Genomic DNA, 15,541 nt, shown 5'->3' with positions numbered 1-15,541 from the left:
AATTAACTTAATTATGTCATGTATTGGAAAATTTGACTCGTTCCACATCATTACGAAAGACCGTATTCATGATCCATGGAACTAGTATTAATCTAATCTAATCTAACTAAGAGGCATCTGTATGTGACCAATAGAGCTCTTTACCTGATTTTATTTTCTGTGTACCGGTGGTTTTATTGTCTCGTTTAGTTACCTGTAATTCCGTGACCATTTGTAAGTTTTCAAAGTAGACCTAGTATGTGTATACATGTTTTTCTGTAATCCTTTTGTGAGCAATGGGGAATCGTCTTGCATCCGGAGTCGTCTTGGATTCGGAGACCCTTGGTATTTGGGCCAATTCACAGATTTGCAGCAGGGCATGATAGAAATCGGAAAATGTTAGACTGAAAATAGGTTAACACGAGTACATATAACAAGGAAATCAGAAACAAATAGCTTCGAATTTTTGTGTTACATGAAGCTTGTGAGGTAAGAGGTGAGTTTGTGGCGCCCTGGAAATATTATGTGTTCAGAGTTGGGGCGGCCGCACTGGATGCTCGTCAAAGCTGGGGCCCGGCAGCGACCTCGTGGTGGCAAACGTCAGCCGGACGGGGGGTGGGGGGGGGGGGGTATGTAGCCCCAGCGCGTGGTCCAGGCGAGGAAGTGGCTGGGAATTCCGCTGTGACGAGGACGGTGCTTTGCGTCGATGAAGGAGATGTCTATGCCGGGAGTGCCAAAGACGACGGACTTTGTGAAACCATAATGGCAGACATTTCACAGTTGGTACAAAAATTAATAGTAGCCAGATGAATCATGATACCTCAAAAAGAAACATGTACATTACTCAATAAAATTATAAACAGCCGACCAGTTGCAACAGGTTCGCTATTTATAGTTTTATTACGTGAAACCGTTGCTGTTGTGCAGCTATGTTTAAAATATTGATGTACATTACTAGTATTTGCACGACGCTTCTGATGGTCTAATCAAATTCGCAATATCTTTATTACTTTAAAGTTTAGTATCTGATGATAAATTATACAAGTAACACCCAGTAACGAATTTCCAAAATATAAACGCTTCATCCGATTTGTCGATCGCCGTGTCTTTAGAAAGCTATTAGTGTAAACCTAAATTCGTATAAATTACAGGCATGTACTTGAATAGTACATGAGTTATTGGAGGTCAAAGTGGCCGATTACTATCGATCGCGTCAGGCCATAAGTACTCCACAGTTACACGAAAAAACGGTAGCAGTATGCCTATAAATATATTTATTCGTCTATGTCTTTGTTTATACCCGATGTATACTATTCATGAAGAAATTGGTTAAATATTTACTGTGTTTTAGAAACACAGAGACATTAGGCTACTGGCCTACCTTTTGTTGCTATTCCTCTGATATATGTTTATTTAATTTGTTTATGTATTTAATAAAGTGTGTCAGAGCGTGTTTATGGTCCAGCCGTAGGAATATTTATTTAACTTCAAGTTATTTAAATGTGAATCCAGTATTTCGAATGTGCTTCATTATGTTTGTGAGTGCACGTTGGCTTGGAGACATGGAAGGAGCGCTCTAGCCAATCACAGCCCTCGTTACTATGAGACGCGTATGGAGGTTGGGGAGGAGCATCGTCTCCGGAGAGGACACGGGGGAGTTCTGGACAGTATGGGACAGGACACTGAAAGTGCTGGACGTGACGGCGCGATGGTCGCACGGTCGCGACAGAGACTTGGAGAGTGTGGAGCGGTCTGCGCGTGGTCGCGAGAGACAGAAATACTTCGGAGTGCCGACTTGTGAACTGGTGAGATTTCCGTGGCTTCTACAGTGAAGACGGAGTGTGCTGTGTTGTTGTTCATAACTACTTACGTGTTGTAGGAATCTATTGTTTCCTTGTTATTCAACTTATATTTTATTTAATTGCTGGACCATCGACACCAACAAGTGTTTTGTAGAAATACACCGCATTCTCAAAAGTACTTCTACTATCGTACTCATCATTTAAAGTCGTTAAGATAGTACCTGCAGATTTTATTTAATTGCAGTCTTTCATTGATAAATTTATATTTTACTTTCATAATTTGCAATTGCCGGGTGATAGAAACCTTCGACCATTCGATTCATGTGTGTATTCTTGTCGTATGCTGTAGAGTCAGCAGTATTTGGTCTGTAATGCGGCAACTACGTATCCCAGCTCCTAGACAACGAAACCAGCCAAAACTTGTAATATTGCAACTCTGAGTCTGAGGGTTCGTAGTTATTTGATAGTCCGCAAGCTTGTAAGGGATACTTTTATTGCTAGTGGTATGACGTAGTCAGTCGCACGCTGAGTTTCGGGAGCATTCGGAGGCAGGAGGCATTGTCTCGCTGTTTCTTTCAATAATGCCCAATAGCTAACGTGCGTGAGTGTTTATGTGAGACGAAGGAGTTATTTGCTCAGGTTCCACGTGGAGCGATCATGGCAGCCGAGTCACCAAAAAATAATGGACAGTCTGTAGATGTTGAAAAATATATGGGTTTGGAAGGTTTCTGTCGGGTGGCAGGACAAAGCGAGTGACTAATCTGTTAATTCGCGGAGAGTTCGTGTGGTGGAGAAAGAGTATCGTCATTTCTAGCCGGTAGCATCTGTTTGTGGGTGTACGGTAGCTTGAACAGTTATTACGAAGATCGTGAACTTCTATAATGTGATAGTTTGATTCGGAAAAGCAGTATAGTAACGGTAATCTTTAGTGTGAAAAGGGAACTGAACGTAACTGCTGCAATGAACATGGTTGGGTGTAGCCACTGTTATTACGTGTGCTAATTACGAACTCAATAACGGAAGAAAACGGTATGAATTGTTCTTACTCCAAAGGAACCTTTTCACGTGATTTGAAGAACTGATGAATTTATTATTCATAAGGAAAAGAGACACTTTTTATTTTAGGCAACACGGTCATCTTAGTTCGTAGCGTGTTCTCTTTGTCAGTCATTCCTTACCCATGTCTCACCACCGCAAAGAAAATTGTTTCAACAAGAAGCAGCAAAATGTAGGGGGACAGAGGTTAGAAGGTGTGTATTTTGGAAATAAACCGGACTAGACACTATTTTACATGCAGTTATTGATCACTGCATGGCGACTACATTTTCTACGAGTATATCAGAACTGTATCTACTGTATGTATCCCACGCCTGTTATCACGGTGAAATCTGCAACACCGTCTCTAGTCCACTTTACGCACAGTCAGGTTGAATGGGTGAGGGATGCTTTTATGAAGTTTGTTCACTGAGCACTGTGACTATTCATTACCTCCGAACAAACTTGGTCCTCTTGCGCGAAAGCAGACCAGTCCTATTCCCGTGAAATATGGTACTTTTAAGAAGAAAAATATCTTAGGCAATGTATTCCGAGCAGAGTAGCAGACTTTGTACTGTCTGGAAAGTTCCCAGCGGAACAAATTAGTTGGAACTGTCTCAAGTTTAACGAGCAACGAAATTCTTGCCGCTGGGAGGGCTGTGTAAGTACTGACCTTAAACGCAGCGCTGTCTGCGGGATGCACAGCTGTAGGTACCGACTGGAGTAAACAAAACAGTGAGAGGTCCACCGAGAACGAGCAGATGACGTCAATAACCGTCAAATATAACGCCTAAACGTGTTTGAAAATCTTTTGTACGGACTCCCTTCACGTCGTCTCGTACAAATAATCGAGGAATTACGCTTTATAGAAGCATATAACGTGTGCCGACTCTAGCGAAAGTCACTCCCTAACCACTTTAAGCCAGTTTTAAACAAATGACTGTCTGGCCAAAATTGACTACTCGTTATGCGTGCGCGTCACGTGCTTGCGTGTAAATCAGGCGTCAATCACATCGCGAATGGACCAGCGACGTCAATGATCAGTTGACTGTGCCGACTACGGAGTTCTAAGATCTAGAATATGCTGAACCCTGCACATGCGCAGAAACAGGAAACTCTGTCGTAGTCTGCTATCATCGGAAGTTAACTTATTTTCACCGTGGTCACTCCTATTAGATTTATGGATTCTGCGCTTTCGTATCATCTTAATTTTTATTTTGTTCTTGGGATGTGTTCGTCTAATGCACCTAATGAAGGACTGTTTTTATCGTGACATACACGTTTCGCTTCTTTTTATTTGTCAAGTATCTTCAGTGACCTGTAATACATATTTGTTTTGTACATAATAATTGTCATATAATAATTACAAATTTGTTACTAGACTACAGTTTTTGTTGTTATGTGGTAAACAACTTTTTTGTGGTACAGTTTTGGTAAGGTTAAATTACTATTTCTTCCTGCTTAGGACCTGTGGTCTTACTGGAGCGTATGAGCTGTCCTAGAAATGCACTTAGATGGTTTGCATACCCAGGATGTCTGGCTTTCGGCGTTTCACGAGCACGTTTTGACTTAGCACCTCGCTTCTACTGTTCAGCATGTTTTGGTCTGGTGCAGCGTTATCAGCTGTCACTATGTATTTTTCTTTCGCCTTTGTTTGTGTTGTGGTGTTGTGGTGAGAAGGACATGTGCATGCGTGTGTATGCGTGTTCCTGCGTGCGTGCGTGCGTGCGTGTGTATGTATGTATTCGTGTGTGTGTGTGTGTGTGTGTGTGTGTGTGTGTGTGTGTGTGTGTGTGTGTGTGTGTGGCTTTTATTTTTTTAAGTTATTATTTAGTCTGGGTATATTCTACATCTCTAATTGTTATTCTTTTAGTGGCTAATATGTTCAGTGAGTTGTCAGTTACTTGATTTGGTTATTTATTACTTCCTTTGTTCACTGAAAGGGCTCTCTGTGTGTGACAATTTTCGTATAATGTTAGGAGTTTTCTGTTGTGATCATTCATCCTCCAACTTGCATATTGTGTTCCACATCCATGCTTTATTGGATATTCAGCAAAGGTAGAGAGATTATTTTCATATTTCCAGCGGCTTATGTGTTCTTTGTATCTAGTTATGAAATTTCTGTCTGTGATCCCCGAACACACTGATTTGCAGTCTTGATATTCTGACTGGTGTACATCAGCTCCCTGATATTTGTATGGTTTTTCTGCTGATACTTGTATATGCGACGAGTATATTTCTTGTTCTGTATGAAATGTGTAATCCTTGTTTCCTCAGCATATTTGCTGTTCTTTGTGTTGATTTATGTATATGTATTTGTTTGTTTGCTAGCTACGACATGGATGTTCCTGTTCTGTGCATTTGTATGTACTGTAGCGTCTATGTTGTTTCTGGAGTTTTGTGGTTTTTGTGTTCTCTGTTTATTTCGACTTTTTAGCTTTATTTTGATTTTGTGGTCGTATTTTTGTATTATGTGGGTGTTTTATCCATTGTGTCTTTTGCTATAAGCTCTATTGTTTCCATTTCTTTTTTTCTAGTTGTCTCTGCTGAGTAGTATTTATTCACTCTTTGCACCATTTATTGGAAAGCTGTTAGTTTCTGGTTTTGTGGGTGGTTTGATGTGGCATGTATAATTGTGTGTTGCTCTTGGCTTTTTGTTTATGTCAAATTCGTGCTTATTCACTCATCTTTCTTTATTGTTACATCCAAGAAATATAACTGGATGTTTCTTCCTCTATGGTGAAATGTATACTTTTATGTGTACTGTTTGTGGCAATAATGGCTCCTCACTGTCTATTCTGGAGGTGGTATGAAGTCTGTGCCTAATAATTGTATGCTTTTCAAATAAAATAAACTAATAAATTAACTTCTGACGTATTAACCAGGCAGGCAAATAATTGCTACTTAGATACACCCCACGTTAAATAACGTACCCCATCTATAATTACTGAAATTAAACGACTAAAGTTTATTGTCTGCAAAGTCCACACAATAATTCATATCCTGATAAAAGTGACTTTGACATTAAGTGATCTGAAAATAGCTTAGGTCCCTTACAGTGGTTAGCGAAGACAGTATGTAAAATTAATAAATAAAATATGAGGGCTATTCAGAAAGTAAGGTTGAATAGGTCGCGAAATCGAATCCACAGTGAAAATCGAAAATGTTTTATTAGCGACAGTTTGCTACACTTTCCAGCTACTTCTCTACATAGTCGCCATTCCGACTTAAACATTTGTCGTAGCATTGTACCATCTTTCCAATATCCTCGTCATAGAAGGCAGCCGTTTCTCTGTGCTGGTCTGCAGTTAGTTCATTATCTACACCAAAATGTCTTCATAGCCAGCGTTTCATGTAAGGAGAGATGAACATCGGAGGGAGCAAGTCCAGGCTGTATGGTGGGGGATCAAACACTTCCTGTCGAAAAGGCAGCAGGGGCATCCTCGGTCGAGAATTGTCACGAAGAAGGAAATGCATGACAGGTAAGTTATGTGGGGTTGCGCGAAATCAGGCGAAACCATACAGCTGTCCCCAATGCTTTGTGGGAGACACAGTTGTTCTAGGCATCTTTACTTGCTCAGAACTGAAACGAGCTATGTAACGTGATCGACAGGCATGCAAGAGACACTGTGCAACACATCTATGCAAAGCTTCATGGAATTTTCATTGTCATTTCCATTTTGCGACCCATCGGACTTTCCAAAGAGCCCTTGTAGCTTGAAAAAACAGACAGTGTCCACAACTAAAAATTAACAGAAGCTAAACTCCACACTAACTCGTAAATGATAGACACACAGTGCACTAAACCTAAGTGTTGATCAGTTACAGACATATTAAAAGTCCCACTGTGACAAATTGAGTTGAAGTTCAGACTCAGTGCATAAATTCAGAGTCCAGATCAACTTCACACACAAAAATACAAGTCCTGCTGAACTACTGCCAGAAATAAATAAGAGTCCTGACTGCTGCAGTAGAACTCTTCAGTCTCTACGGACTCGCGTGAAATATTTCCTCCAGCAATGGCGTGAAAAATGTATATCAGAGAGAATATATACAGCAGGATCACGGCTCCAACCAGCATAGATCTTACCTCTTGAGCCCAAAACAAACTGTAGGCGCATGCAGGATGGCCATCACCCTTGTAAGGCCTTGGTCCTCCCATCCACGAAACCGTACTGCATCTACATTAATTAAAGACTGTATTTTTACCAGCCTGATTCACAAATTTCTGTACATCAATGATATAAAAAACCTGAATATGCTGTCAGTTATTACAATAAATATAAGTATAGGATTTTCCCCCTCTTTCCACTGAGTTACTCAGAATTAATAGCAATGACAATTTTAAGTATGAGTTGAAATTTTGCTAATTAATAAAAAATTAATCAAAATGTAAATTAAAAATTATAAATCTTATGAACTAAATGTTGGATCTGATGTGTAAGCTAAACCATCAATGTGTACTGCCTTGCTAATTGTGTATGTGTCTTTGTATTGAATTAGGCAAAGATGTCAATTATCGTTCAATTAAAAAGTGTCTCACAGCTTAATTAATTATGATGTGATACATTTAAATAGTTCAAACGACGTCCATTACTGAGAGATACAATTTGAAGGTCTGATCTCTTTTGAACCTGTATCCTATAAAAGCTACTAACGATTTGCTGATTTTTAGTTGCATAAATTTCATGGTACTGTATCGTCTCACAAATGTTAACGACAAAACATATCCACGTACTAGCAGAATCATGTTAATTTCCCCTTTAATTTGACATACCATCCTTCTCCATATCTATCGCAATTTGTCCTGTAGGTGTGCAGACATGTCATTGGGCATTCTAGTGGCGGAACGGACATCATGTCCACCATTTTGAATCAGACAGGTCCACGTGGCTTGAAAAGACGCCAACGCTAGTCAGCCGCTCCACCACTGTAGACCACCCATGGGCCCTTCTCCCCCCACCCCCTCCCCATTTCCCTACCTGTGACTGTTCTCACCCAGCCTCTGTGTTGTGGAGCTTCTCAAACTGAATTCCACTCATTATTAAAAAACATCATCTATGGTCATATATGATATGTCATACCATAGTATCACCACTTACCTTGTATTTCATGCAGCGACCAAGATATGGAAGCAGTACCAAGAAATGAACCAATTTATCAAAGAGATCCATATAGTAATCACCAAAATACAACATACATAAACAAAAAAGTGTCACATTTTGCGCATCAGCAAGGGCAACATGTGTAGTGTGTATTTCGTATCCTAAACTAGACATCTGTACATTTGTAAGTGTAGCAGTTTGAAACAAGATGAAACAACACATTTACACATCAAAGACATAATAAATAAACTAATTTCATGTGTACCTGTTTGTGGGTGACAGTAACCCTTCGTATGCAAATAAGATAGTGCAGTATGAAGGCACTGTATCAAATTTAAATAGTAAGTGCCTGTGTTACAAATGAGCCGATTAAACAATAAAACTGAATTTACAAAAGAAAGTGTTTCTCTTCTATTATATGCCCCTTTCCTTCAGTCTGATGTAGTCTTTAGTGGTATTACGCAATTTTTTTCTTATTCGTCGACGGAAATAACATTTTTAACACAATTTTCACTTCACACTCACTTAGTGGATTGGTTGTTGTCTTAGGTGTTTGTGTGATATCAGCAGACACATCCAGACGGTTCTCTAATAAAGAAGCAAACGCCACCCATGAACTATCTGATCCTTTAATCTAAACATGTCCCCGCGCAGGTGAGACTATGTAAACCCTCACTTGATAGACCAAACTCATACGGTAAAAGTTCATCAGACAAGAGACACACACATGTGCAGCCATGGTACTGAGAACAAGACACACGACTGCTGTTTTTTACTTCTGATACTGTGATCTGTGTCTTCACTCATAAAGAACACCGCCAGCCGTTGCGGCCCAGCGGTTCTAGGCGCTTCAGTCTGGAACCGCGCGATGGCTACGGTCGCAAGTTCGAATCCTGCCTCGGGCATGGATGTGTGTGATGTCGTTAGGTTAGTTAGGTTTAAGTAGTTCTAAGTTCTAGGGGACTGATGACCTCAGATGTTAAGTCCCATAGTGCTCAGAGCCATTTGAACCATTTTGAAAGAACACCGACCTCAACAATGCACATATCAGCGAATGTAACGTTACTTCAGTTAAAGTTCTCTCAGTGTAAACAAATGAACAAATGAACTGACACATCAGCTTTCATCATACAAAGGATGAACATTGCAAACAAAAACCAACCAAAAACGACATTAAATCCCACAAATTATTAAGTCCACAAAACCCAGTGCAACCTCTGTGCTCTAAGAATCAGAGCAAAGGATCAATTATATGTAAGGATAATACTCACAATGGACACACATAAAAGAATTACCAAATACTTAATTTTCTATTTATGTAAAGCTTGCTACCAACTTTTCACCAGCAAGTGAATCTTTGAATCTGACGTACTTCCAGTTGGTGGCAGTGTTTATTTCAATGAATCTATGGTGGTGACTGATATCACTTGCGTATTTGGCCAGAAAATCTATCTCTTACAATTATTGGTACTCAGACTTGGCACCGCAGAAAATCGACGACCTATGTGACACCATCAGTATTCATTTTAAAGATAGTTTCACTTGTTACGCGTCTGCTGTAGGTTCCAGTAGCCGTCTTATTTTTTTTTATCACTGAAAACTAAATACACTACATCTTCATCATTAATATGACTGAAGGATGATTTAGGGACGCAACTCACATCACTCCCTGAGTCAACATGACAGTCTACTACTACATCATTGACAGCTACAAATAGGCTGAACTTTTTCGACATACTCTTTCTTTAGCTCTGTCTCGGCCAATAAATCATTCTAAATTTTCTTAAAACTATTAATATAACTATAATGTATTGACTAATACATAGCTTGGAGGCTCATCATTATCATTATCATCATCATCATCATCACTAAATATCTCGTGGAAAGCACCACAAAATTCTTGCTATCTTTCGCCCAAACTACACAGTTTCCTTGCTACTCCAAGTTTTTCAGTTGTCCACCTTTCTGGTAACAACCTGCTCTATAATCTGACCTTGGTGTCACACTCCTTTTCCTGGAGACAATCAGAATACAAATTATCTACAAAAATTTCTCTTTACCATCAACAATGATGAATGCTTTAATTTCGTCGTACCTATCAGCAGCGTTCAAACTATTATTAGAATTATGCTCGTAAGACACAGTGTGCCACTCACTGCGCCTGTAACAGTTCCTATTGCAGCATCCCGCTGTTCGGCAAATAATTCATCACCATACACAAATCTGTTTTTACGTCTGACCAATACTTCGACCATGACAGGTTCCTCTTTCTGAACGCGATTCAGTCTGGAACCGCGCGACCGCTACGGTCGCAGGTTCAAATCCTGCCTCAGGCATGGATGTGTGTGATGTCCTTGGGTTAGTTAGGTTTAAGTAGTTCTAAGTTCTAGGGGACTGATGACCTCAGATGTTAAGTCCCATAGTGCTCAGAGCCATTCGAACCATTTTGAACAAAATCATTTAACACTAGAATTACTTTAGCTAGGTTCACACAAAAATTTACATTGCTTTGGTCGTTTGTTGCCGTTAATCATTCTTCTCTCTAATTGTTCAGCTCTAGTGCTGCCACACCGATATGGTTATCCTCCTCATAAATTTCAGATTAAATAAGACAGCCGCTCGGGGTACCTGCGCGATCTGAGGCATCCTGTCACGGTTCACGCGGCTCCCCCTGTCGGAGTTTCGACTCCTCCCTCGGGCATGAGTGTGTGTGTTGCCCTTAGCGTAAGTTAGTTTAAGTTAGATTAAGTAGTGTGTAAGCCCAGGGATCGATGACCTCAGCAGTTTGGCCCCAAAAGATCTTACCACAAATTTCCAAATTATTTTAAATAAAACATTTAAACCATCATCTAGAGATACAATTCTCTGCCTCTGTCTCTAAGTTTACTTTCATGTTGCCTTCCCCCAGTTACTCCACCACTCTTCACTTGTCCGCAGCTCGTGGTCTAGTGGTTAGCGTTGCTGCCTCTGGATCACGGAGTGCTGGATTCGATTCCTAGTCGGGTCGCGGATTTTCTGTTGTCCCCTCATTTCATCTTCCTTCGGAAAATTGATGAGACTGGACAGTGTAAGGAGTGAGAATTTGTACGGGCGCTGATAACTGCGTTGTGGAGCGCCCCGAAACCAGACACACACATCACACCACCACCATCATCATCATCATCAACTCTTCCCTTCTCAGTACTGCCTCCATGTTGAACACTCCAGCTTCCACATTATCAGCACTAACATTGTACCGTATGTAAAATCCTTCTCTGATCGTCTTTTATGAACCACTGTTGGCATACAAGTCAGTTTCCCGGCTGCTGCCGCTGGTTATTTCCAATTTTGGTTAACATCGCCGGCTAGCCTACTATTGTCAGGCATTTCTCTGTTCAGCTGATTTACATGGCTATGGGAATTTGTTGAAAATTGTTGACATCATGCTGGAAGCGCTCCCGATCAGCATTCTGCACTTCCCATCAATCCCTATTTCCCCTGTTATTTCCATTATTTCTCATATCACCCATTCCCCTGTTTCGAGAACACATGCCGCAGTCTAGTTGCACCAAGAAGTCAAGAAAACGGTTTATGATTTCCGTGGAGCTGTGGACAAAATCCCACTACAAATAATCAGGAATGGGCCTCTTTAGAGTGGAAATCTCCGTCCAAACGCCAAACGTTCGGCCTGCGTGCATTAATTTTTGCTGTTCAGTCTCTCGAAACTTGTGCATACTCTCCTGATTTTTGCTGTAACACTGCCGATTCAGGAAACCGCTCTGCAGTTGCACCTGCCTCCCTACAACAAGATGTATGAGACAGGCGAAATACCCTCAGACTTCAAGAAGAATATAATAATTTCAATCCCAAAGAAAGCAGGTGTTCACAGATGTGAAAATTACCGAACTATCAGTTTAATAAGTCATAGCTGCAAAATACTAACGCGAATTCTTTACAGACGAATGAAAAAACTGGTAGAAGCCGACCTCGGGGAAGATCAGTTTGGATTCCGTAGAAGTTTTGGAACACGTGAAGCAATACTGACCTTACGACTTATCTTAGAAGAAAGATTAAGGAAAGGCAAACCTACGTTTCTAGCATTTGTAGACTTAGAGAAAGCTTTTGACTATGTTGACTGGAATACTCTCTTTCAAATTCTAAAGGTGGCAGGGGTAAACTACAGAGAGCGAAAGGCTATTTACAATTTGTATAGAAACCAGATGACAGTTATAATAGTCGAGGGGCATGAAAGGGAAGCAGTGGTTGGGAAGGGAGTGCGACAGGGTTGTAGCCTCTCCCCAATGTTATTTAATCTGTATATTGAGGAAGCAGTAAAGGAAACAAAAGAAAAGTTCGGAGTAGGTATTAAAATCCATGGAGAAGAAATAAAAACTTTGAGGTTCGCCGATGACATTGTAATTCTATCAGAGACAGCAAAGGACTTGGAAGAGCAGTTGAACGGAATGGACAGTGTCTTGAAAGGAGGATATAAGATGAACATCAACAAAAGCAAAACGAAGATAATGGAATGTAGTCGAATTAAGTCGGGTGATGCTGAGGGAATTAGATTAGGAAATGAGACACTTAAAGTAGTAAAGGAGTTTTGCTATTTGGGGAGCAAAATAATTGATGAGGGTCGAAGTAGAGAGGATATAAAATGTAGACTGGTAATGGCAAGGAAAGCATTTCTGAAGAGGAGAAATTTGTTAACATCGAGTATAGATTTAAGTGTCAGGAAGTCATTTCTGAAAGTATTTGTATGGAGTGTAGCCATGTATGGAAAAGAAACATGCACGATAAATAGTTTGGACAAGAAGAGAATAGAAGCTTTCGAAATGTGGTGCTACAGAAGAATGCTGAAGATTAGATGGGTAGATCACATAACTAATGAGGAAGTATTGAATAGGATTGGGGAGAAGAGGAGTTCGTGGCACAACTTGACAAGAAGAAGGGACCGGTTGGTAGGACATGTTCTGAGGCATCAAGGGATCACCAATTTAGTATTGGAGGGCAGCGTGGAGGGTAAAAATCGTAGAGGGAGACCAAGAGATGAATACATTAAGCAGATTCAGAAGGATGTAGGTTGCAGTAGGTACTGGGAGATGAAGAAGCTTGCACAGGATAGAGTAGCATGGAGAGTTGCATCAAACCAGTCTCAGGACTGAAGACCACAACAACAACAACAACCCTACAACCTAGTATTTACTCAGCAAGAGTGCCCTCAAACGCGACGAAGTCAATAAACGCTGCCGCATTTTGATTCGCCCACGTCTGTGAGCCTCCATTGAGCTACCGCGTAACAAATTTAACTGTTGACTCTTCGGACTTGCCTTCAGCGAACCAGACATTGCGGGAAGCTAAAAAATCTGCCACGTGCTACTCGCTTGCCCGACGAAAATACTTCAGTTCAGGACTCTGTATGAAGTTCATAGCCACTTCCTCTCCCTGATTCATTGCAACGGTACACAGTGTGGCCTAAACTGATGCAACGTCCCTTTCTCTGATTTCTGTCTCTTTAACAACTGCTGAGTGCAGGCTGCTCATCTCAGATTTCACGAGTGATACTCTTGTGGCACTGAACTAGATGGGCTATTGGGCATTAATTTCAATACAGACTCCGTCTCTTTTGCTCTATTACCACAACCCGTCTGCACAGCATCCATCCTGTCTTGCAAATCTTTCTCCACAGCAGTAATTCGGTCCTCCTATTTCTTTACCACATCACTAACCTGTGTACTAAGTCCCTCTACTTTACAGTTAACTTCCTCATTTTGACCCTTTAAATTCACCGATTCACTTGACTGTTTAACTTCTCGTTTTGCCGATTGAGGGTAACCAAATGGCTCTGAGCACTATGGGACTTAACATCTATGGTCATCAGTCCCCTAGAACTTAGAACTACTTAAACCTAACTAACCTAAGGACAGCACACAACACCCAGTCATCACGAGGCAGAGAAAATCCCTGACCCCGCCGGGAATCGAACCCGGGAACCCGGGCGTGGGAAGCGAGAACGCTACCGCACGACCACGAGCTGCGGACTTGAGGGTAACCCCGATGTCATTAAATGGATAAAGAAGATGATAATGAAATTCGAAAAAAGGGTGAGTTTGGTGTGGTACCTCGAAGAGGAAGGCGTCTTATCGCGGTGGCAGTTATTAATGAGGTTGCTGTTGCAGTACCTGACAGTGCAGCACGTGTTAACGCGCGTGCAGTGTCACCAGAGTTGTCCATACCATAATCAACAGTAGGGAGAGTTTTGCGGTCTATTTTAAACTGGTACCACTACAAGATCCAGACGGTGCAGTAACTGAAACCTCATGATTCACAGTTGTTGTTGTTGTGGTCTTCAGTCCTGAGACTGGTTTGATGCAGCTCTCCATGCTACTCTATCCTGTGGAAGCTGCTTCTTCTCCCAGTACGTACTGCAGTCTACATCCTTCTGAATCTGCTTAGTGTATTCTTCTCTTGGTCTCCCTCTACTATTTTTACCCTCCACGCTGCCCTCCAGTATAAACTGGTGATCCCTTGAGGCCTCAGAACATGTCTTACCAACCGATCCCTTCTTCTAGTCAAGTTGTGCTACAAACTCCTCTTCTCCCCAATTCTATTCAATACCTCCTCATTAGTTATGTGATCTACCCATCTAATCTTCAGCATTCTTCTGTAGCACCACATTTCGAAAGGTTCTATTCTCTTCTTGTCCGAACTATTTATCGTCCATGTTTCTTTTCGATACATGGCTACACTCCATACAAATACTCTCAGAAACGACTTCGTGACACTTAAATCTATACTCGATGTTAACAAATTTCTCTTCTTCAGAAATGCTTTCCTTGCCATTGCCAGTCTACATTTTATATCATCTCTACTTCGACCATCATCAGTTACTCTGCTCCCCAAATAGCGAAATTCATCTACTAGTTTAAGTGTCTCATTCGCTAATCTAATCCCCTCAACATCACCCAACTTAACTCGACTACATTCCATTATCCTCGTTTTGCTTTTTTTTTTAATTTTCATCTTATATCTTCCTTTCAAGACACTGTCCATTCCGTTCAACTGCTCTTCCAAGTCCTTTACTGTCTCTGACAGAATTACATGATCTAAAGTAACATTCTGAATGTGCTCTTCGGTTTCTGGCATGGCTCGAAGGTGACAAGATGTCGCCGAAATTTTTTTTTAAATCGCATGCTGCCACAAAGAGCCACTGCACTCGCCGAATGTGACTGTGTGTTGTGGATTCACAAGCGCCTTTATTCTCGGTCCGTTCTTCTTTAAAGAGAATACATTCAGAGGGTCTGGCAGGTGTACCGCGATGTCTGCACCCTATCGAAATCTTCTTGTGCAGCATGTGATTCCTACTTTGGAAGAGTGTATCTGTGTGGAAACGACTGTTTTGATGTAAGATTGGGCAACAAGTCATATCGCTCGCTCACTCAAATATCTGCTTAACCTTCGAGTAAGTTCGCTGTGGTATTGACTGCCCCATTGCTGAATTTCGTAGTGTTGTAGCGTAACGCAGAGCCAGCCCTACGACACGGCAGCTCTAGGAATTTGTTTACTTGACCCTCCCTTTCCTCTGACCTCCCTCCTCGACCCACAGCCAACAGTAATGCGTTGCTTCGCGAGGGAAACGTA

Source organism: Schistocerca piceifrons, chromosome 6 (assembly GCF_021461385.2).
Source record: "Schistocerca piceifrons isolate TAMUIC-IGC-003096 chromosome 6, iqSchPice1.1, whole genome shotgun sequence".
NCBI classification, from domain to species: domain Eukaryota; kingdom Metazoa; phylum Arthropoda; class Insecta; order Orthoptera; family Acrididae; genus Schistocerca; species Schistocerca piceifrons.
This window is presented reverse-complemented; position numbering follows the sequence as displayed.